The sequence below is a fragment of the Mesoplodon bidens genome, assembly GCF_964165515.1.
Source record: "Mesoplodon bidens genome assembly, chromosome: 18".
Lineage (NCBI taxonomy): Eukaryota > Metazoa > Chordata > Mammalia > Artiodactyla > Ziphiidae > Mesoplodon > Mesoplodon bidens.
The window spans coordinates 55,655,147-55,676,533 of NC_138175.1; the positions used below are offsets into that span (position 1 = coordinate 55,655,147).

At 43.4% G+C, this 21,387-nt stretch overlaps 1 long non-coding RNA gene across 1 annotated transcript; it reads left to right on the forward strand.

Annotated features, from left to right (window-relative positions):
- Nucleotides 1-9,990: 9,990 nt before the first annotated feature.
- LOC308605949 lies at nt 9,991-21,187 on the forward strand. Its single transcript, XR_014013748.1, has 3 exons — nt 9,991-10,050; nt 19,723-19,902; nt 21,129-21,187. It is a non-coding gene; the product is annotated as an uncharacterized lncRNA (long non-coding RNA).
- The last annotated feature ends 200 nt before the right edge of the window (nt 21,188-21,387 follow it).

Genomic DNA, 21,387 nt, shown 5'->3' on the forward strand with positions numbered 1-21,387 from the left:
AAAGTTTTGAAGTTATTTATGTTTCTCTTATTTCTAATTCTCCTTAATTCAGTTTTAGTGATCTATATTTGTAGAAATCATTCTCAATTTTCAAATTAATTAATATAAAGTTGTTCTTAGTAATCTCTACAGGTTTTGAAAATCTATCAATAGTCATCTACTATTATTAGTATTGTTCAAGTGTGTCTTTGCACATTTTATTTTATTTTATTTTAATAAGTTTATTTTATTTATTTACTTTTGGCTGCGTTGGGTCTTTGTAGCTGCACATGGGCTTTCTCTAGTTGCGATGAGCGGGGTTTCTCTTCCTTGCGGTGCGCGGGCTTCTCATTGTGGTGGCTTCTCTTGTTGCGGAGCACGGGCTCTAGGTGTTCAGGCTTTGGTAGTTGTGGCACGTGGGCTCAGTAGTTGTGGCGTGCAGGCTCAGTAGTTGTGGTGCATGGGCTTAGTTGCTCCGTGTCATGTGGGATCTTCCCGGACCAGGGCTCAAACCCATGTCCCCTGCATTGGCAGGCGGATTCTTAGCCACTGGGCCACCAGGGAAGCCTTTTGCACATTTTAAAGCCAATATTTCAAAAGAACATTTTGTTATATTTAATATAATTTTCATTTTTGCCTTTTGTTGGGTTTACACTATACCTTTCTTTAAAAATTCTTGAATTGGGCCCATAGGACATGGATTGTCCAGTGAACTTCTAATATGTGAATTTGCAGCTATCTTATTTCCTCTAAATAATTATTTTCATTAAATAAATATCACAGGGTTGACACAAGAATTTTCTTATCTTTTCATATACATAAATTCTAATTATCTAAACAAATAGTGACTCTTTAAGGTTTTCAATATTTTAAAATTTCTGAATGTACAGTTTTCCAAGTGGTATTATTTGATGATGATAAAATATTATCTGTCTTATTAAAAATTTTTTTTAGTGTTTGAAACTTTGTGGTCTAACAACTGCTGAAAAATGTTCTTTATATATATATTTTTTGACACAAGTTTGAATATATTGTCCATTTGTTGAAACTCCTTTCAATTTTTTGGATCCTCAAATCTAGCAGTCACAAATAAGGGTATATTCTAATCTTTCTATGTGATTGAGGAATTGTCCATTTCCCCCACTTTTTTAAAATTATTTTTTATTTATTTATTTTTTCATTTTTTTATTGTTATTATTTTTTAACATCTTCATTGGAGTATAATTGCTTTACAATGGTGTGTTAGTTGCTACTTTATAACAAAGTGAGTCAGTTATACTCCCCTACGCGGGCCTCTCACTGTTGTGGCCTCTCCTGTTGCGGAGCACAGGCTCCGGACGCGCAGCCTCAGCGGCCATGGCTCACAGGCCCAGCCGCTCCGCGGCACATGGGACCCTCCCGGACTGGGGCACGAACCTGTGTCCCCTGCATCGGCAAGCGGACTCCCAACCACTGCGCCACCAGGGAAGCCCCTCCCCCACTTTTTGATTCTCCTGTTTTGTTCCCTTGGATCTTTTCCTAAAGAAAGATCCACATAAACAAAAAGGTTATTCACCCACACCCTCCTCGTCTGCTATTCTAGAAATGTGAAGATTCCACCATGGGTATATTTCCTCAGTAGAGGACATGGGAATCCGAACTGACTCCTGTCTTCCCTCAAACTAATTGAGATATCAGTTAATACAAAATATTTCAGGCTCTAAATATCCCAGTACCCGGTTGATATTTTTAGTTGTCGATTTCCCATCTTAAAAACATTCTACCATGAGATACCACCTCACATCCGTTAGGATGGCTACTATTATTTAAAAAACAACAGAAAATAACAGATGTTGGCAGGGAGGTAGTGAAACTGTAAACCTTATCCACTGTTGGTTGGATTGTGAAATGGTGCAGCTAATTTGGAAAACAAAGGGTTCCTCAAAAAGTTAAACCTAGGGGCTTCCCTGGTGGCACAGTGGTTGAGAATCTGCCTGCCAATGCAGGGGACACGGGTTCGAGCCCTGGTGTGTGAAGATCCCACATGCCGTGGAGCAGCTGGGCCCGCGAGCCACAACTACTGAGCCTGCGCGTCTGGAGCCTGTGCTCCGCAACAAGAGAGGCCGCGACAGTGAGAGGCCCGTGCACCGCGATGAAGAGCGGCCCCCACTTGCCGCAACTGGAGAAAGCCCTCGCACAGAAATGAAGACCCAACACAGCCAAAAATAAATAAATAAATTTAAATTCATTCTATTAAAAAAAAAAGTTAAACCTAGAATTAACATATGATCCAAAAATTCTACTTCTGGGTATATACCCCAAAGAACTAAGAGAAGATACAAAGAGGAATTTGTACAGGCATGTTTGGAGCAACATGATTTACAATAGCCAACATTATTTACAGTAGCCAAAAGGGGGACACAACCAAATGTCCACTGATACACAAAGAGAAACATGATGTGGTCAACGATAAAATATTATTCAGCCTTAAAAAGGATAATCTGTCGCATGCTACGACATGGATGAACCTTGAGGACATTATGCTCAGTGAAATAAGCCAATCGCAAAAGGACAAATACTGTCTGATTCCACTTATATCAGGTACCTAGACCAGTCAAATCTAGAGACAGAAAGTAGAATGGTGGTTGCCAGGGGCGGAGGGAGAGGGCAATAGGGAGTTACTGTTTATTGCGTAGAGTTACAGTTTAGTAGATAAGAATCGTGGAGATGGGTGGTGGTCATAGTTGCACAACAATATCAAGGTACTTAATGCCGCTGAACTGTACACTTAAAAATAGTTAAAATGGGGCTTCCCTGGTGGTGCAGTGGTTGAGGGTCCGCCTGCCGATACAGGGGACACGGGTTCGTGCCCCTATCCAGGAAGATCCCACATGCCGCGCAGCGGCTGGGCCCGCGAGCCATGGCCGCGGAGCCTGTGTGTCCGGAGCCTGTGCTCCGCAACGGGAGAGGCCACAGCAGTGAGAGGCCCGCGTACAGCAAAAAAAAAAAAATAGTTAAAATGTTAGATTTTATGTGTATTTCATCACAACTAAAAATATTATTTTAAAAATCCCAAGACATCTGTGTTTACTTTGTTGCCTTACCTTCATCATTCAGCTGATTTTTGCCAGAAAATACAGAAAAAACATATGGCAATCTCTCCCCATCCAAAAACAACTCAAATAGCAAGGTCTCCTCTTAGGCTTTGAGGTAAAAACACATACTGGACCTTCAGTGTTATGCAGTGTCTGACACCTTATTCCCTCTTCCAGATCCATCCTAGGTATGCGAATAATCAAAACCAAAGGCTCTTTCTTTCCATAAACTCTTCTCACATTTCACTGCCTCTTGAGCTCTAGGGACATTTTGATTTATTAGACTGAAATATACATACTCAGAGAAACTTTCTATTAGCTCCAAATAATACAGGCCACGCTTTTTACAAATTCCTAGACTCAAGTATTATATTGAAACAGCTCATGAAAATGAGATTACATTGCATTTTGCTTAGTAAATAGCTGGTTCAGTGTCTTCCCCAATATATTTTATTTTTTGTGTGTGTTAGTTAGACCTTTTTATTTTTGCTTTTTTTAAATTTAATTTTTATTTTATATTGGAGTATAGTTGATTTACAATGTTGTGTTAGTTTCAGGTATATAGCAAAGTGATTCAGTTATACATGTATCCATTCTTTTTCAGATTCTTTTCCCATATAGGTTATTACAGAATATTGAGTAGAGTTCCCTGTGCTGTACAGTAGGTCCTTGTTGATTATTTTATGTACCGTAGTAGTGTGTGTACGTTAATCCCAACCTCCTAATTTATCCCCACCCCCACCCCCGCACACATTTCCCCTTTGGTAACCATAAGTTTGTTTTTGAAGTCTGTGAGTCTGTTTCTGTTTTGTAAATAAGTTCACTTGTATCATTTTTTTTTAGATTCCACATACAGGTGCTATCATATGATATTTGTCTTTCTCTGGCTTACTTCACTCAGTATGATCATCTCTAGGGCCATCCATGTTGCTGCAAACGTCATTACTTCATTCTTTTTTATGCCTGAGTAATATTCCATTGTTTATCTATGTACCACATCTTTATCCATTCCTCTGTCAATGGACATTTAGGTTGTTTCCATGGCTATTGTAAATAGTGCTGCAATGAACATTGGGATGCATGTATCTTTTCAAATGATGGTTTTCTCCAGATATATGCCCAGGAGTGGGATTGCTGGATCATATGGTAGTTCTATTTTTAGTTTTTTAAGGAACCTCTATATTGTTCTCCATAGTGGTTGTACCGACAAAATTTTTTTAAAATAAATTTATTTATTTATTTTTGGCTGCATTGGGTCTTCGTTGCTGCACACGGGCTTTTCTGTAGTTGTGGGGAGCGGGGGCCACTCTTTGTTGTGGTGCACAGGCTTCTCATTATGGTGGCTTCTCTTGTTGCGGAGCACAGGCTCTAGGCGTATGGGCTTCAGTAGTTGTGGCACGTGGGCTCAGTAGTTGTGGCTCGCAGGCTCTAGAGCGCAGGCTCAGTAGTTGTGGCGCATGGGCTTAGTTGCTCCATGGCATGTGGCATCTTCCCGGACCAGGGCTCAAACCCTTGTCCCCTGAATTGGCAGGCGGATCCTTAACCACCGTGCCACCAGGGAAGTCCCCAACCAATATATTTTAAATTCGGAAGACAGCCTGTTGGTCACCACTGTCTGGGATGTGACTGCTCATTTGAGTGCTGAATACAGGAAAAGCTGAATGAATAAAGGACTTTTATTGTGAATACAAATAGAAAATTTAGAGTTTTCTGACCAGATTAGGGACTTGGGTATTCCTTCTGCAGCAGGTAGAGCAGAGCCTGGGTACATCGGTGTCTGGACTCATGAGAAGAAAGGGGCTGACAGTGGGGCAGTGTGAATGCATTAGTGCAGAGATGTTAACCAGCCACTACCTGGGATTATTGAGAATCAGCATATAAGTTGCAAAAATGGGGCAGAGGATGTAGAAAGAAAGAAAGACGCTCACCAAGGCAAGGGTTCTTTGGGAAGCTCCGGTCTCAGGAAAGGATCTGGTTGAATAGTTGGTCCTATGAATGTGTCAGACTTGCTGGTCGTGTCTGTACAGAATGAAAACCATGTATCCACTGGCCAAGATCATGAGTCCAAAAGACAAAGTACTAGGAGGGCTTTAAAAAGCTGCCAATAGTGTGGATGTTATTTTGTCAAGAAGAGTACTAGAGCAGTATCCCAAATCTTTTTGCTTTGCGATGTTTGTGTTGCCCCATTTACCAGACACATGTGAAAACAACTATATTTACAAGCAAGTGCAAAGTCCGTCACAGGTAAATAAAGAAGCCAGTGTACTTGGGAGCCTTTACTTTAAGATTTGTCCATGTGGAGTTTCTGGGGCTGATCATGATGGCCTGTAAGATACTTAAGAGACAGATGGTGCTGAAGGACACAGCCGTGGCCACTATGTGAACATACAAAACAAGTTTGCATCCAGAGCCACTGAGGAAATGTTTCAACCCAAAGGCTGCCATTGTGTGGGGAAGTCCTTTAGAAAGGAGGACCGAGGTATTGGCAAAAATCAGGTGACTGAGAATCAAATCAAATCTAGGGATTTTAACCTGTATCCCCTGAGGTGAATGATGACATTCTGATAAAGAAAATAGAAATTCCCTGAGATTCCAACTACAAGTCTGTGATAAGGAGATAACCCCTATTGCCGAATCCCTGGAGGCCATTCTGCCACCTCCCAGACACTGAGATTCATATTCAGAGTAAGACAGCGCTGCAGGAATATGTGCGTTTTACGTTACTGGTGACACGGCAATTGAAATTCACTCTTCTTCATTCAGAAACACTCCCATTTTCCATTAACAAGTGGTTGCATAAGTGATATTGTTTTGTATGTAACGACACTGAATCTTCAACTCTGAGATAAGTACGGTTGTTGTCATTTTCCAGACGAGGTGACCCTAAGTACAGATGATAAGAACCATCCCAACTCGCATCCCCCTAGGTGTCAGCATCAGAAACTGCATCTGTGTTTTCTGGCTGCAGACAAGCCTCTTCCCCAGGATCCTACGTGAAGAAAGGTAGTCAGTTTCACTCCTCATGTCCTCAACATCTGTATTTTTGTTTTTACTTATGTCCTTTGCCATACTTAAATGGTTTTATCTTCATTAATCATTGTGATGTGGCAAGTTTATAATTATGTCTGTAAGTTTATTTTATAGGCCAATGTTACCTATGAATAAATCTTTAAAATGCAAATAAGATGATAATGCACCAACTACCATAAAATCCTATAAGAAAGATTATCCCAGACCAAGTGTTGGGTTTATAGGGGCAATAATGGTTTGATGTGGTGACGGTAACATTTGTCCTTATCCCAAGAACAAGCATAAAATGAGAGCAACCAACAGAATCTTTGTACTATAATATGATGGGCTAATCTCTGGGCTTTGAAACATGTATGAGACAAAACACTAAAATAGAGATTAAACTATTACTGATTACATACGATATAATTGGTTAACAGTGAAGGAGGATTACATGAAACTCTGTGAGGAGCAATATAATAATTATTGAAATAGACTCAAATACAAGTATTCCAAATGATATCCAGAAGTCATGGAAACAAGTGCAATGAATAAGTTTAAATATTAGATTTGGTGTGAGCCTGGGGTTGACGTTAAAACATTTGTTCTTAACAGAGAAATATCAGAAGATACGTCTGAAACTGCAGACTGTCAAGTCCCAGATCATTTGCTCTGAAACCCACAACATAATGCTAATGTTTTTCTGAAATGGTCATTGTCTAATTTCTTTTTTCGGGGGGGGTGGTGGTGGGAGGGTGTGATCTCTTCTTTTATTGTTTTTCCAAATTTCTGAGCAAAAATCCACAAGGAAGACAGCTGAAGTGGATAATGAATATTTGCTGATGCCTTTCACTTGCTCTAAGAGCAAAGTGGAAAGAATCCACGCGGGACTGAGTGTATGTTCGTGACCCAGACAAGGCCCTTAGATAGGTCTTCAGGAAACCCAGAGAGGAGATCTCTTTGGCCGCCTCCTTGAAACCAGGGGAGGAACCCAAAGGCAGGAGGACAGAGGTCTGTGAGTGGTGAACTGAATGAACTAAGACACCAAGGAACTGAACTAGGACTCTCCCTTCCTCTGGAAACCTGACTCTGAACCAGGCAGTGTTCCTTGAAACCAGGGGAGGAACCCAAAGGCAGGAGGACAGAGGTCTGTGAGTGGTGAACTGAATGAACTAAGACACCAAGGAACTGAACTAGGACTCTCCCTTCCTCTGGAAACCTGACTCTGAACCAGGCAGTGTTCCTTAGCACTCCTTCCAGGAGTTGGGGGCAGTCGGGCCCATTAACCAAGGGATAAGGTGCTTTGAAATCCCCTGTGAATTGCTGGCTAGAAAACAAATGGGTCAGCATAGGAGCAACTAGTCCCTGTTGGGAAAGCACTTTGCAGAAGCTTGGCCGGAGAGAGGGGAGGGGTAGGGAGAGGAGGGGAGAGCCGGTAGCCACAGTGAAGGGAGCTTGTGCCCTGGGAGGGGAGGCGAGGGGAGAGGAAAGAGAGAGAGGAGGGAAAAGGGGAGGAGAGGAGGGAAGGGGAGGGAGGGGAGAGGGGACAGGAGAGGAGGAATGGAGGAAGGGAGGGAGGGGACCGGAGCGGAGAGGAGGGGAAGGAGGAGGGGGGGAGGGGGGAGCGATGTGGGGGGTGGGCTTTGAGGCCTGACTTACTCTTGTGGCCCAGCCTGCCCAGGCCAGGGAGGAAGAAAGCAAATAAAAGGGGTGCACCACCCCTGTCAGTGGCTGTTGGCTGAAGGGCCCCCTAAGCCCCGCATCCCCCAGGCAGCCCAAGGCTGCCTGCACCTGCCCGGTCTGTGCCTAATTTCAAGAGGGATAATAGTTTCACCATAATCAGAGAACAGGTTTTTTTGGGTTTTTGTTTTGTTTTTGTTTGTTTGGTTTTAAACCCACGTGGAGATAAAATTACAGCATCCATTTTAAACAAATAATATGTCCAGCTTAAGAGGGAAAAGGAAGATATTTATATTGTGGTGTCAAAGAAAAATGAATCAGTAGTCAATGTAAGAAAGAAATGGAAAATTTCATACCAGTCAAATTGAGGATTATAACCCAGGAGGCAGTCCCCCAGGGAGCTCTGAAAACTGTTCTGAGTCAGGGCGGAGGCCAGTATATATGTGGATTTGGGGAAGGGGCTACATGTAATCAAGCACACATCTGGGTAGAAGGTTTCTGCTGGTCAAAGGGAACAGACATCTTAATGGTTGTTAATGGTTTCAGTGCTTTTCTAAGTATGGGAAGATGAAAGAATTAAGGTTCATAAAAAAATTTCTCCTGAAAATATCTAACATTCTGAAGGCCGGTTCTGCCAGTTTTCCCAGAGCAGAGAGTGCCTCATCCTGATCTCTGCCTGGAATTCCTGTCAGGATGGCTGTAGGTCAGTGACTGTGGTGGCTAATGTCTTGATTCTTGTAGAACTGGATGGTGGGAAATATTCTTCTTTTTAAAAAATTATTTATTTATTTTATTTTTGGCTGCATTGGGTCTTTGTTGCTGCGTGCAGGCTTTCTCTAGTTGCGGTGAGCAGGGGCTATTCTTCATTGTGGTGTGTGGCTTCTCATTGCGGTGGCTTCTCGTTGAAGAGCAGGGGCTCTAGGCGTGTGGGCTCAGTAGTTGTGGCACGTGGGCTCAGTAGTTGTGGCTCAAGGACTCTAGAGTGCAGGCTCAGTAGTTGTGGCGCATGGGCTCAGTAGTTGTGGCTTGTGGGCTCTAGAGCACAGGCTCAGTAGTTGTGGTGCTCGGGCTTAGTTGCTCTGCAGCATGTGGGATCTTCCCGGACCAGGGCTCGAACTCGTGTCCCCTGCATTGGCAGGCGGATTCTTAACCATTGTGCCACGAGGGAAGTCCTACATACAGCTTTCTTTCCCAAGTCACGGAAAACAACAGACCTTTTTTTGCATAATTAATCAAGAAAAGCTTATTCTCACCAGCTTATTTCTTCAGCAGGGCTCAGCTGGTAATAGAGGAGATGCCTGGATAATTTAGTTACATAAGTATGACATTTTCATTACTGCTTATATTGTCTAATCATGAACATAAAATCCATGATGCTGTCCGCAGATTTTTTTTTCGTGATTACCAGAGAAACAGCAAAATGAAAAATATTTTTCTTAATATAAACTCTGGGTTCTTGTTCAATTTAACAGCAGCCGGGACCTCTGGCCTGATTTAGAGGAACATCTTTCAACACGTAATGATGTCTCTAGGATGTGACAAGATGAGACACAACACAGCCACAAATGAACATGCAGAGCCCTTCAACGTCGTTCAAAGGCATGTACACTGAGGTTCCTGGGCAAGTTTGTTGTTGTCGCCATTATTATTATTTGTTTAGCATTTCTTTTTTTTTAATATTTATTTATTTTGGCTGCACTGGGTCTTGGTTGCAGCATGAGGGATCTAGTTCCCCCACCAGGTATCGAACCCCGGGCCCCCTGCATTGGAAGCTCAGAGTCCTAACCACTGGACAGCCAGGAACTCCAGGAAGTCCCTAGTTCAGCATTTCTAATGTTCCATTTTTCAACTATAACGTGTATTTATCATTTTTGACTTTTGCTTGGTGTTACAGTTTGTGGTGACAAGGTTGAAGCTTCCTTAACCCTGTCATTGTGGAAAAGATAAAAGGTTAAAGAATTCTCCCACTTCACATTCCAGGAAACGGCTTACTGCCAAGACCCACCCTTCTGCATATCAGTGCATGAAGACTCACACTAGGCCCCTTGTTTACCTGGGGAAAAGCCAGAGACCCTCCAAATTCCCTACGATTGCTCAATTCTTTGGCCCCGCCCACCGCACCCCGAGGCCCCGCCTCACCTTCCCAGGCAGGGTCCCCGCGGAGACCCGGCTTCTCTCTATGACCCGCCCCATGACGGTCTTGCCCCGCCCAGGCCCCTCCCCCATACCGCTCCGCCTTTTCACTCCGCGCGCGGAATTCCACACGGACCCGGAAACGGAGAGTGTGGAGAGAGTCTCGCTGCCCAGCGTGAGTTTCTGTCTTTATAGTTTAAACTTGCGCCTCGCAGTCTCCTTTCCTCTGTACCCGGGGTCTGAGGGTCGCTGCCGACCATGAATTCCCGCCCCGCCCCTCCACCCCAAGTAAACTCAGACGTCGCTGTGAGAGGCCGAGGGGCGCTTCCCTTTCGGTTTAAACTCTGAAGCCGGTCCCTGCCTTCGGTCACTTAGACACCGCCTTTCACCCCTCTTTCCTGCTTAAAACCCTTCAGTGACCTCACTGACCCCTCCGCCCTTTCCACACCACATAACGTTCTCTTCCGCGAGGTGGATTTATTCGCTCAGCGGCCCCCAAGCTTCGCCCTTTTCGGCCCCTGTGGCAGCTTCTGTCGCCGCGCTCCAGGCCAGGCCGCGTCCTCTCCCCGGGCCTGGGATTCTGGAGAGCCCGCCCCTCTCCTGAGACCCCCTCTCAGCCCCTCTCTCCTCAGGTCCTTCTCAGGCCGGTCCTCCTGCTCCGCAGGCCTCCCCTTCCCCTGACCCGTGTTGGGCGAGGTGACCTGGGCCAGCCATGTGACACCCATGGTTCTTCCGTCTCAAATTCCATCCCACTGAAAATGTGCTCTTGCTGGAGGGGGGCACCTTATTCAGTCGCCATCCCTGCAAGTACGTGGGCCAGAGGGATCAGGAGAAGCAGAGACAGCGACTGAGAGTAACAGAAAACTGAGGAGAAAAGGAGGAGGGAGAACCGATGGCAACGTAGAGGGTGGGTAAGGAACTTGCGAAGAGACGGCAGCCTTGAGGAGAGTAAGCCTGGAAGGTAGCAGGTGGGTAAGAGAGAGCAGTTTAGAGAAAAGCGAGGTCTCCAGGGAGATGAAGGCGCGCGAAATAGGAGAGGGGCCCTCGATCAGGGGTAGCAGCGGGGCAACAATGGTGAAGCACTTCAGACGGAGAGAGAGGGAGAGAGGGAGGGAGGGAGAGAGGGGGAGAGGGGGAGAGAAGAGAGGGAGAGGGAGAGAGGGAGGGAGGGAGAGAGGGGGAGAGGGGGAGAGAAGAGAGGGAGAGGGAGAGAGGGAGGGAGGGACGGAGGGGGAGAGAGAGGGAGAGAGAGAGAGGGAGAGAGGGAGGGAGGGAGGGAGAGAGGGAGAGAGAGAGAGGGAGAGGGAGGGAGAGGACAAAGAATAGGGAGGTAAGTAGAGTGAGAGGGAAACCCACAGTAGTGGCGAAATAGGAGTGACCTGGACCCAGATGAGTCGGTTGGCTATGAATTGACTGGATATGAATGATTCAATTGTGATATATTGAATCGTGGCTTTATAGTCTACTAAATTTTAAAGCTGTTTAATTTATATAGATGAGGAGGAGAATTGCAAAATTCCACTCTATAAGGCTTGTGCATTTAATATTTATTTTTATCAGAAGAAAACTTCCATTTGCAATCCTTCAACCAGGGGCTGGTGACTTGACTCAGTCAGTTGCGGGTCACCCCCTTCCCTTTTCCTGGCGTGGGATAGGGAGTGTGTGTGTGTGTGTGTGTGTGTGTGTGTGTGTGTGTAGCAAGAAAAAATTGTTACTTCATAGTGCCTATTTAAAGGGACATTAAAATTCCCTCCCTTTTTTTTTGTGATGGGGATTTCTTTTTTCATTGTTCTTTTTGTAGCTTGAGCATAATCTTAGTTCATTCAATGTCTGCTCTCCTATAAATAATAACCTCTGAAATTGCTTTGGTGGGCATCCTATCATCAATTCATGTCATTTTCTAAATATATATGCTTAATATTTTTTGACTTTGACCCCAGAATTGTGTAGGTTTTTTGTTTGTTTGTTTGTTTGTTTTGTGTGTGTGTGTGTGGTACGCGGGCCTCTCACTGTTGTGGCCCCTCCCGTTGCGGAGCACAGGCTCCGGACGCGCAGGCTCAGCGGCCATGGCTCACGGGCCCAGCCGCTCCGCGGCATGTGGGATCTTCCCAGACCGGGGCACGAACCCGTGTCCCCTGCATCGGCAGGCGGACTCTCAACCACTGCGCCACCAGGGAAGCCCGTGCAGGGTTTTTTTAAAAAAAAATTACTAATTGTTTCCGTTTTAAATCTGTTTCTGGTTTAGAGAAAGCCTGTGTGCTTTCTCCTCTTTATCTTATATATTGGAAATATTCTTTGGTAACTAGTAAAGAATTTTAGACTATTTCAATGAGTACTGAGTAAAGATGTCAATGATCTTTTATCTTAATAGTTGAAACCTCATTTAACCTAGTTAGTCTAATATTCAGTTTTCTTTGCTTTTATGTGATCTATTAAAATAGCCATGAGCTACTAAGCAGATATTCCCCTCTAGTCCTTCTTGTCCACTCTCTGGAAAAGTTGAAGGATAAGCTGGATTGACTTGGAACCTTTTACCAACAGAGCCTATCTATTTGCGATAAAGAAATGTGCTCGGGCTTCCCTGGTGGCGCAGTGGCTGAGAGTCCACCTGCCGATGCAGGGGACACGGGTTCGTGCCCCGGTCCGGGAAGATCCCACATGCCGTGGAGCGGCTAGGGCCGTGAGCCATGGCCGCTGAGCCTGCGTGTCCGGAGCCTGTGCTCCGCAATGGGAGAGGCCACAACAGTGAGAGGCCCGCATACCGCAAAAATAAATAAATAAATAAATAAAATAAAATAGGTTTAAAAAAAAAGAAATGTGCTCAACAAAACAGAAAAGCTTCAATAAACATGAAATTTAAAAAAAAACTTGCTCAGAGCTTCTTTCACAGCTGACCCTTTTTCAGTGTTTTCCTCACGAGTAGGTATGTTTTTGCAATTATGTATTTTTAAACTGCTTTGCTGTAATTTTCTGGAAAAGAAGAATTAAATGCTCAGTATCAGTGTGATCAGACCTTGAAAGAGAAGTTTCCTTTGAAACTTCTTGAAAGAGACATTTCCTTTGCTCAGGCACATGAAAGATGGTCCCGGTATTTTAAGTGGGAACGTTGATAAGGACAAACTCTGCCCACTGGCCCTTCAAGCGACCTTTTCAGAATTCAGTTCCACCTGCTTCTGTTCACTCAACTCAGACCTTCTCAGAAATGTCTCCCATCTGGGCCTCAGGGAGCCCACTTGTAACATGGAGATGAGAGACTAGACCAGAAACTCTGAGGCTGAGCAACACTGACGCCTGAACTGATTGGCCAGACTGGGTGTGTGTCTGTGTGTGGCGGTTCTTCTTGGAGGGAGTGTCCGCTTGTAATTAGAATATTAAGTGGGTCCCAGGCCTCCCAACGTGAAAAACTAAAAGAAAAACAGTAGGATGGAGGCAGGAACATAGGCTCCGAGTCGGAGACCATCATCAGGTGTCTTCTATGAATAAGGATAAATGGGAAGGGAGGGTTTGTCACTTCTGGCACTCAGACCTCCACTGGCTTCCATACGTCTTCAGGGCAAAATCCCGAGTCCTCACGGTGGCTACACAGCTCTTTAGTCATCCTCAGGGCCCTGCCATTGTCTCCAGCCTCATCCTTTTCTTGTGGTTCACTGTGCCCCAGTCACATTCAGCGTTTCTCTGTTCCCAAACACCAACACCTTTTCTATCTCAGATCTTAGTTCCTGCTTCACGCTTTGTCCCTAAATCGTCTCTGCTCTGGCCCTTTCTCCTCCTTCAGGTCTCGGCCAGAGATATCTCCCCATCTTCTCCAGCCAATCATCTAAATTTCCCTTCACCAGTCATTCTCTGTCTCATTACCCAGGTTTTATTGCTTCCACATCAAGCTCCTCTATAAGAAATGCTCTCCTCCCTTGATTATTTTGGGTCATTTTTCCCTCCATTGGAGGGTGCATTTTCTCCATCTTCTTCCCAGGACACCTGCAGCACTTTACTCTGAGAGTGTTTAGATGCTGGGGACTGGGTTGGGCAGAGTACTCCTCAGGGAAAACCAAGGGGCTAGAGCAGATGATGAGGTTAGTTCCCATATTTGTTCTGGAAATTTCAACTCTGACTGAACTAAAGTGTCACTGCTCTGTTCTTCTGCGTCACTGCTCACTGTAGCCCCCAGGTCTTCCAAATTCTGCACATCGAGGGGCTAGTTACCATCTTGGACAGGAGCCTTGCCTTCCAGCAGTTCATCTGCTCAGCGTCAGGGATACTGATTACACTTTGGTAAGGATGGGGAGAAGCTTAGGAGCCTGTGGTGTGGGCATGAAGGAGGCCCCCCCTTAAAAAGCTAGGGCAGGGCTTCCCTGGTGGCACACTGGTTGAGAGTATGCCTGCCAATGCAGGGGACACGGGTTCATGCCCCGGTCCGGGAAGATCCCACATGCCACGGAGCAGCTGGGCCCGTGAGCCATGGCCGCTGACCCTGCGCGTCTGGAGCCTGCACTCCACAACGGAAGAGGCCACAACAGTGAGAGGCCCGCGTACCGCAAAAAAAAAAAAAAAAAATACCATAACGAAAATCTGACTGTTGGAAGAGATCAACATAGTAGAAGCGATGCAGGAAATAAGCCTATTGAAAATAGGCATGGATCAAGCTTTCAAGATGAACTGCAGATACTTCAAACTGAAGGGAAAATTTTTTAATGTAATCAGGCTGTGAGGACTGTCAACAGTATTGCCTCAGTTTCCCCACTTCGAAGAACTCCTAGTGGCTGTACCAGCATTTCTAATATATATGAGAATGATCGTTCAGTACTGACACAAGACCAAGAAGCACACAGGGAAAAACCTTACAAGTGCAATGAGTGCGATGTAACCTTTCTTCAGGGCTCAGACCTCACTAGACATCAAAGAATCCATACAGGAGGGAAACCATGTAAATGTGGTGTACGTGGCCGGGCCTTCAGTCAGAGGACTCACTCTGCACATCATTGGAGCATCCACACTAGAGTGAAACCTTACACATGTAATGAGTGTGGTAAAGTGTATCGTCTGTTGGACCCTCAGAAAAGTCAAGCTGGAGGAAAGCCACACAAATGTGGGTGTCACAGCAAAGCTTCGGTTCTGTGTTCAGACCTGGTTCACCAACCATCAGGTAATTAATCCCGAATCGGAACCTTACCAGCGTAGTGAATGTCACAAGCGTTTGGAAAGCGTTCACACCTTGCAGAGCATGAGCAAGCTCATACAGGAGAGAAGCCGTACAAGTGCAATGCGTGTGGCAGACGCGTCAGGGTGCATTCAGGCCTAAAAAGACATCAGGTGATCCCTACTCACGGGAGACCTTACAAATGTAATAAATGTGGCAAGGCTTTTGTCAGGCCTTTACATCTTAGGCTTCCTAAGAAAATTCATGCTAGATAGAAGCTGTATAAATGTAATGAGTGCGTCAAGGCTTTTAGACAATGGTCTGAACTCAGGATTCACTGAAGAGTTCATTCTGGAGAGAATGCTTACAAGTGACACGAGTGTGTAAAACCTTTGCTCAGGGCTCACATCTCACCAGTCATCGGATAATCCATACTGGAGAGACCCTTACAAGTGCACGGAATGTGGCTAGGCTTTTAGGTACTGTCTTAAACTCAGGGTTTACTGAATACTTTATACTTAGAAATGCTATGAATATGGCAGTTTTAAAACTTATTGCTCACTCTTTAGGTATGTAAGAATATATATCCTGGAGACAAACCACACAGATGTAATGTTTGTGGGAAGGATTTTACCCAAACATCAAAGGTTGGGGAACATAGTGGAGCAATCCCTTACAGATGCAATGGGAGTGGCAAAAGTTTCACCTTGAGTTGAAGTAGGCAACAAGAGTCCATACTGAAGAGAAGTCCTGGAAATGTATGGGCAGGCGCTTTCTCCAGGCTTCAGAGTGCACTCGACTTCAGAATATACGTCTTTCACAGAAACCACACAAGAGTAATGTGCATGCTAAAGCTTTAACCCAGAGATCAGGACTGTGGAACAGGAGAGGATTTATATTGGAGAGCAAGCTTTCAAAGGTAATGAATGTTGTAAAGTTTTTCATCAAATATTCACACCTTGGGTGTAATGAGGTAATTCATGCAGATCAGAAACTGTACACATGTACTGAATGTGGAAACACCTTTAAGAAAACAGTATGTCCTGAAGATTCAACAAAAAATTCATACTGGGGAGAAATGTGACGAATTTGGTAATTTCCCCCCTTGGTGTCCATACGTTTGTTCTCTACATCTGTGTCTCAATTTCTGCTCTGAAAACCAGTTCACCTGTACCATTCTTCTAGGTTCCACATATATGCGTTAATATACGATATTTGTTTTTCTCTTTCTGACTTACTTCACTCTGTATGACAGTTTCTAGATCCATCCACGTCTCAACAAATGACCCAGTTTCATTCCTTTTTATGGCTGAGTAATATTCCATTGTATATATGTACCACATCTTCTTTATCCATTCGTCTGTCAGTGGGCATTTAGGTTGCTTCCATGACCTGACTATTGTAAATAGTGCTGCAATGAACATTGGGGTGCATGTGTCTATTTGAATTGTGGTTTTCTCTGGGTATATGCCCAGTAGTGGGATTGTTGGATCATATGGTAATTCTATTTTTAGTTTTTTAAGGAACCTCCATACTGTTCTCCATAGCAGCTGTATCAGTTTACATTCCCACCAGCAGTGCAAGAGGGTCCCCTTTTCTCCCTCTCCAGCATTTGTTGTTTGTAGCTTTTCTGATGAAGCCCATTCTAACTGGTGTGAGGTGATACCTCATTGTAGTTTTGATTTGCACTTCTCTAATAATTGGTGATGTTGAGCAGCTTTTCATATGCTTCTTGGCCATCTTTATGTCTTCTTTGGAGAAATGTCTATTTAGGTCTTCTGCCCATTTTGGGATTGGATTGTTTGTTTTTTAATATCGAGCTGCATGAGCTGTTTATATATTTTGGAGATTAATCCTTTGTCCCTTGATTCGTTTGCAAATATTTTCTCCCATTCTGAGGGCTGTCTTTTCATCTTGTTTATGGTTTCCTTTGCTGTGCAAAAGCTTTTAAGTTTCATTAGGTCCCATTTGTTTATTTTTGTTTTTATTTCCATTTCTCTAGGAGGTGGATCAAAAACAGATCTTGCTGTGATTTCTGTCAAAGAGTGTTCTTCCTATGTTTTCCTCTAAGAGTTTTATAGTGTCCGGTCTTACATTTAGGTCTCGAATACATTTTGAGTTTATTTTTGTGTATGGTGTTAGGAGTGTTCTAATTTCATTCTTTTACATGTAGCTGTCCAGTTTTCCCAGCACCACTTATTGAAAAGACTGTGTTTTCTCCATTGTATATCCTTGCCTCCTTTGTCATAGATTAGTTGACCATAGTTGCATGAGTTTACCTCTGGGCTTTCTATCTTGTTCCATTGATCTATGTTTCTGTGTTTGTGCCAGTACCATATTGTCTTGATTACTGTAGCTTTGTAGTATGATCTGAAGTCAGAGAGTCTGATTCCTCCAGCTCCGTTTTTTTCTCTCAAGACTGCTTTGGCTCTTCGGGGTCTTTTGTGTCTCCATACAAATTTTAAGATTTTTTGGTTCTAGTTCCGTAAAAAATGCCATTGATAATTTGATAGGGATTGCATTGAATCTGCAGGTTGCTTTGGGTAGTATAGTCATTTTCACAATATTGATTCTTCCAATCCAAGAACATGGTATATCTCTCCATCTGTTGGTATCATCTTTAATTTCTTTCATCAGTGTCTTATAGTTTTCTGCATACAGGTCTTTTGTCTCCCTAGGTAGGTTTATTCCTAGGTCTTTTATTCTTTTTGTTGCAGTGGTAAATGGGAGTGTTTCCTTAATTTCTCTTTCAGATATTTCATCATTAGTGTATAGGAATGCAAGAGATTTCTTTGCATTAATTTTTTATACTGCAACTTTACCAGATTCATTGATTAGCTCTAGTAGTTTTCTGGTGGCATCTTTAGGATTCTCTATGTATAGTATCATGTCATGTGCAAACAGTGACAGTTTTACTTCTTCTTTTCCAATTTGTATTCCTTTTATTTCTTTTTCTTCTCTGGTTGCCATGGCGAAGACTTCCAAAACTACGTTGAATAATAGCGGTGAGAGTGCACATCCTTGTCTTGTTCCTGTTCTTAGAGGAAATGCTTTCAGTTTTTCACCATTGAGAACGATGTTTGGTGTGGGTTTGTCATATATGGCCTTTATTATGTTGAGGTAGGTTCCCTCTATGCCCACTTTCTGGAGAGTTTTTATCATAAATGGGTGTTGAATTTTGTCAAAAGTTTTTTCTGCATCTATTGAGATTATCATATGGTTTTTATTCTTCAATTTGTTAATATGGTGTATCACAATGATTGATTTGCGTATACTGAAGAATCCTTGCATCCCTGGGATAAATCCCACTTGATCATGGTGTATGATCCTTTTAATGTGTTGTTGGATTCTGTTTGGATTCTTCAGGCCAATATTTTATTACATTCCTTTTCCTACTGCACACATAAGTTCTATTGTATTATCTGGTTGTTGAAAATGCTTGTGAAAATGCTATTTGGATAAATTGCTAAGATATTTTTACACTAGTTTAATGAAAATTAATGTTTGGACATGTTTACTAATAATAAGCATTCCTAAGCAAGTTTACAAAGCAGTATCCCAAAGGATGTTAAAGTGTTGATTTCACATATTGGTATTAAGCAATAAGTTACATGGTTCATTTACAACTGTAGTAAAATTTGTTTCCTTTTTTTTAAGAAAAATTTACACAGCTTTATTCAGAGATAATGTGTTAAAGAATGACATTCATTTTTAATTTTTATTTTTGGCTGCGTTGGGTCCTCGTTGCTTAGCATGGGCTTTCTTTTTAGTTGCGGTGAGCAGGGGCTACTCTTCATTGCTGTGCACGGGCCTCTCATTGCGGTAGCCTCTCTCGTCTTGGAGCACCGGCTCTAGGTGCGCGGGCCCTAGAGCGCAGGCTCAGCAGTTGTGGCGCTCGGGCCCAGCTGCTCCGCAGCATGTGGGAGCCTCCCGGACCAGGCCTCGAACCCGTGTCCCCTGCATTGGCAGGCGGATTCCCAACCACTGCGCCACCAGGGAAGCCCCTTTGTTTCCGTTTTTGATATACTTCTCTCTGATAGTTATTTTTTTCTTCCACACGGTGTGACCCCGATTTTATATTTAATTTACACTTTTCCCCGTTTACACCAAGGGATAAACATATGATTGTGTTGGTTTGACAGTTTTGAGGCGTGACAGTGCACATCAGGCAGTGACAGGCGCAAAGCAGGTGCTCTGTAAGCATGAAGCACGAGAGCTCCTTTAAGCCTTCAACTTAAAGGAGCGGCAAAACGGTGAGCTGCGTCTGTACTGAGGGACCTGGCTACAGTCGGGCGGTTGAAAATCAAGTGTGAACAATCACACAGTGAAGTAAATGGAAATACAGTGATGAAGAAGAAATAAGGAAGCCTCCAAGATTCCAACTATAGGTTGTGACAAGGAGATGATCTCCATTGGCAAATGCCTCGAGGCTATTCTGCCCTTTCCCAGTGATGTATTCACATTCAGAGCCAGAGGGTCTTGCAGGGAAAATGAGGTTTGCGCTACTTTTACCACGTCAACGGACACCCAGTATCCTCCACTTAGAATTTGTTCCCATCCCAATATAATACGTATATTTCCTTTAATAAATGACATGAATTTTGATATCTTTTATATCGTATTTTAAGAGTCACCGTTATTAACACTTTACATATGATAACTGCTGGAATCTTCAACTCTCTGATAAGTACTGATGTTATTCTTATTGCACAGATGAAGGAAGTTAGGACAGAGGCAAATTTGAAAGCTCATTTAATCCCATCCCAACAAGTGGCTGAATCTGGATTTGAGTCCATGTTGTCCGGTTGTAAAGACGTCTCTTAACCATGACGCTACACTAACAAGGCAAATTATTTCTATCCTTCAGCTATTCAACATCTGTATTTAATTTTTGTGAGTATCTCTTGACTTTTTTTATGGGTTATCTTTATATATAATTGTGGTTGTGGGCTCTTTCTGTTCTGTCTGTACTTTTATTTCATAGGCCAGTATTACCAATGAGTGAATAGTTAAATAAGATGTAAATACACTGATGCCCACATAACCCTACAAGGAAGACTATCCAAGATGAAGTTGGATTTATGGAGGCAAGAATGGTTCACTGTTAGGATGGATACAGAAGACCCATTTCCCTTGAGCCAGGAACAAGGGTGGAGAGATACTAACTGTGGAAATAATTGCCCAGGATTGTGGCTAGCTGAGGAGAAGAACAAAACCATGAGAAAGAGATCAAACATTTTAAGACAGAGATTATTATTGATTACGGATCATATAATTATTAGTGGAGGGCTGCTAAGAGAAATTGAATTGGAAATAATGTAATAATTATTGAAATAGACTTAAAAGACATGTAAAATTACACATTTCTTTTTTTTCTTTTTTTTTTTTTTTTTTTGCCGTACGCGGGCCTCTCACTGTTGTGGCCTCTCCCGTTGCAGAGCACAGGCTCCGGATGCGCAGGCTCAGCGGCCATGGCTCACCGGCCCAGCCGCTCCGCGGCATGTGGGATCTTCCCAGACCGGGGCACGAACCCGTGTCCCCTGCATCGGCAGGTCGACTCTCAACCACTGCGCCACCAGGGAAGCCCCTCTTTTTTTTTTTTAATTGGAGTCTAGTTGCTTCACAATATTGTGTTAGTTTCTAATGTATAGCACAGTGAATCAGCTATACGTATACGTATTTACCCTCTTTTTTGGATTTCCTTCTCATTTAGGTCACCACAGAGCATTGCGTAGAGTTCCCTGTGCTATACAGTACGTTCTCAGTAGCTGTCTGTTTTATACATAGTGTCAATAGTGTACATATGTCAATCTCAATCTCCCAATTCATCCCACCCCCTACACACATATTTCTTCTACTTTTTCTTTTTTGAGCACTCATACATGGTATTGTATTTTTAATTTCAGTTTCCATGTATAAATTGCTAGTTTGTAGACGTGCAGTAGATTGTTGTATGTCATTCTTACATACTGACACATTGCAAATTTTATTTTTCTAGAAATTTATGTAGATCACCGTGATTTTCTACATATATTATTTCTTTAAGTTTTCCTATTGCTGCTGTAACAAATTACCAAAAATTGAGTGGCTTAAACCAACAACATTTATTCTTTTTACAGTCTGGAGGCCGGAAGTGTAAAATGGATCCAAAGCCCTGTGCTCCTTCTGGATACTTGAGGTTAGAATTCATTCCCTCTGGGTTCCAGAGGCCACTTAGATCCTTTGCCTCATGGTCCTCTTCTGCCATCTTCAAAGGCAGCAAGGTAGCCTCTTAAAATCTCTTTATCTCTGTCCCTCTGCTTCTGCCATATCACCAACCTCTACATGAGTCTAATTCTACCGTATCCTGCATATAAGGACCCTTGGGATTATAACACA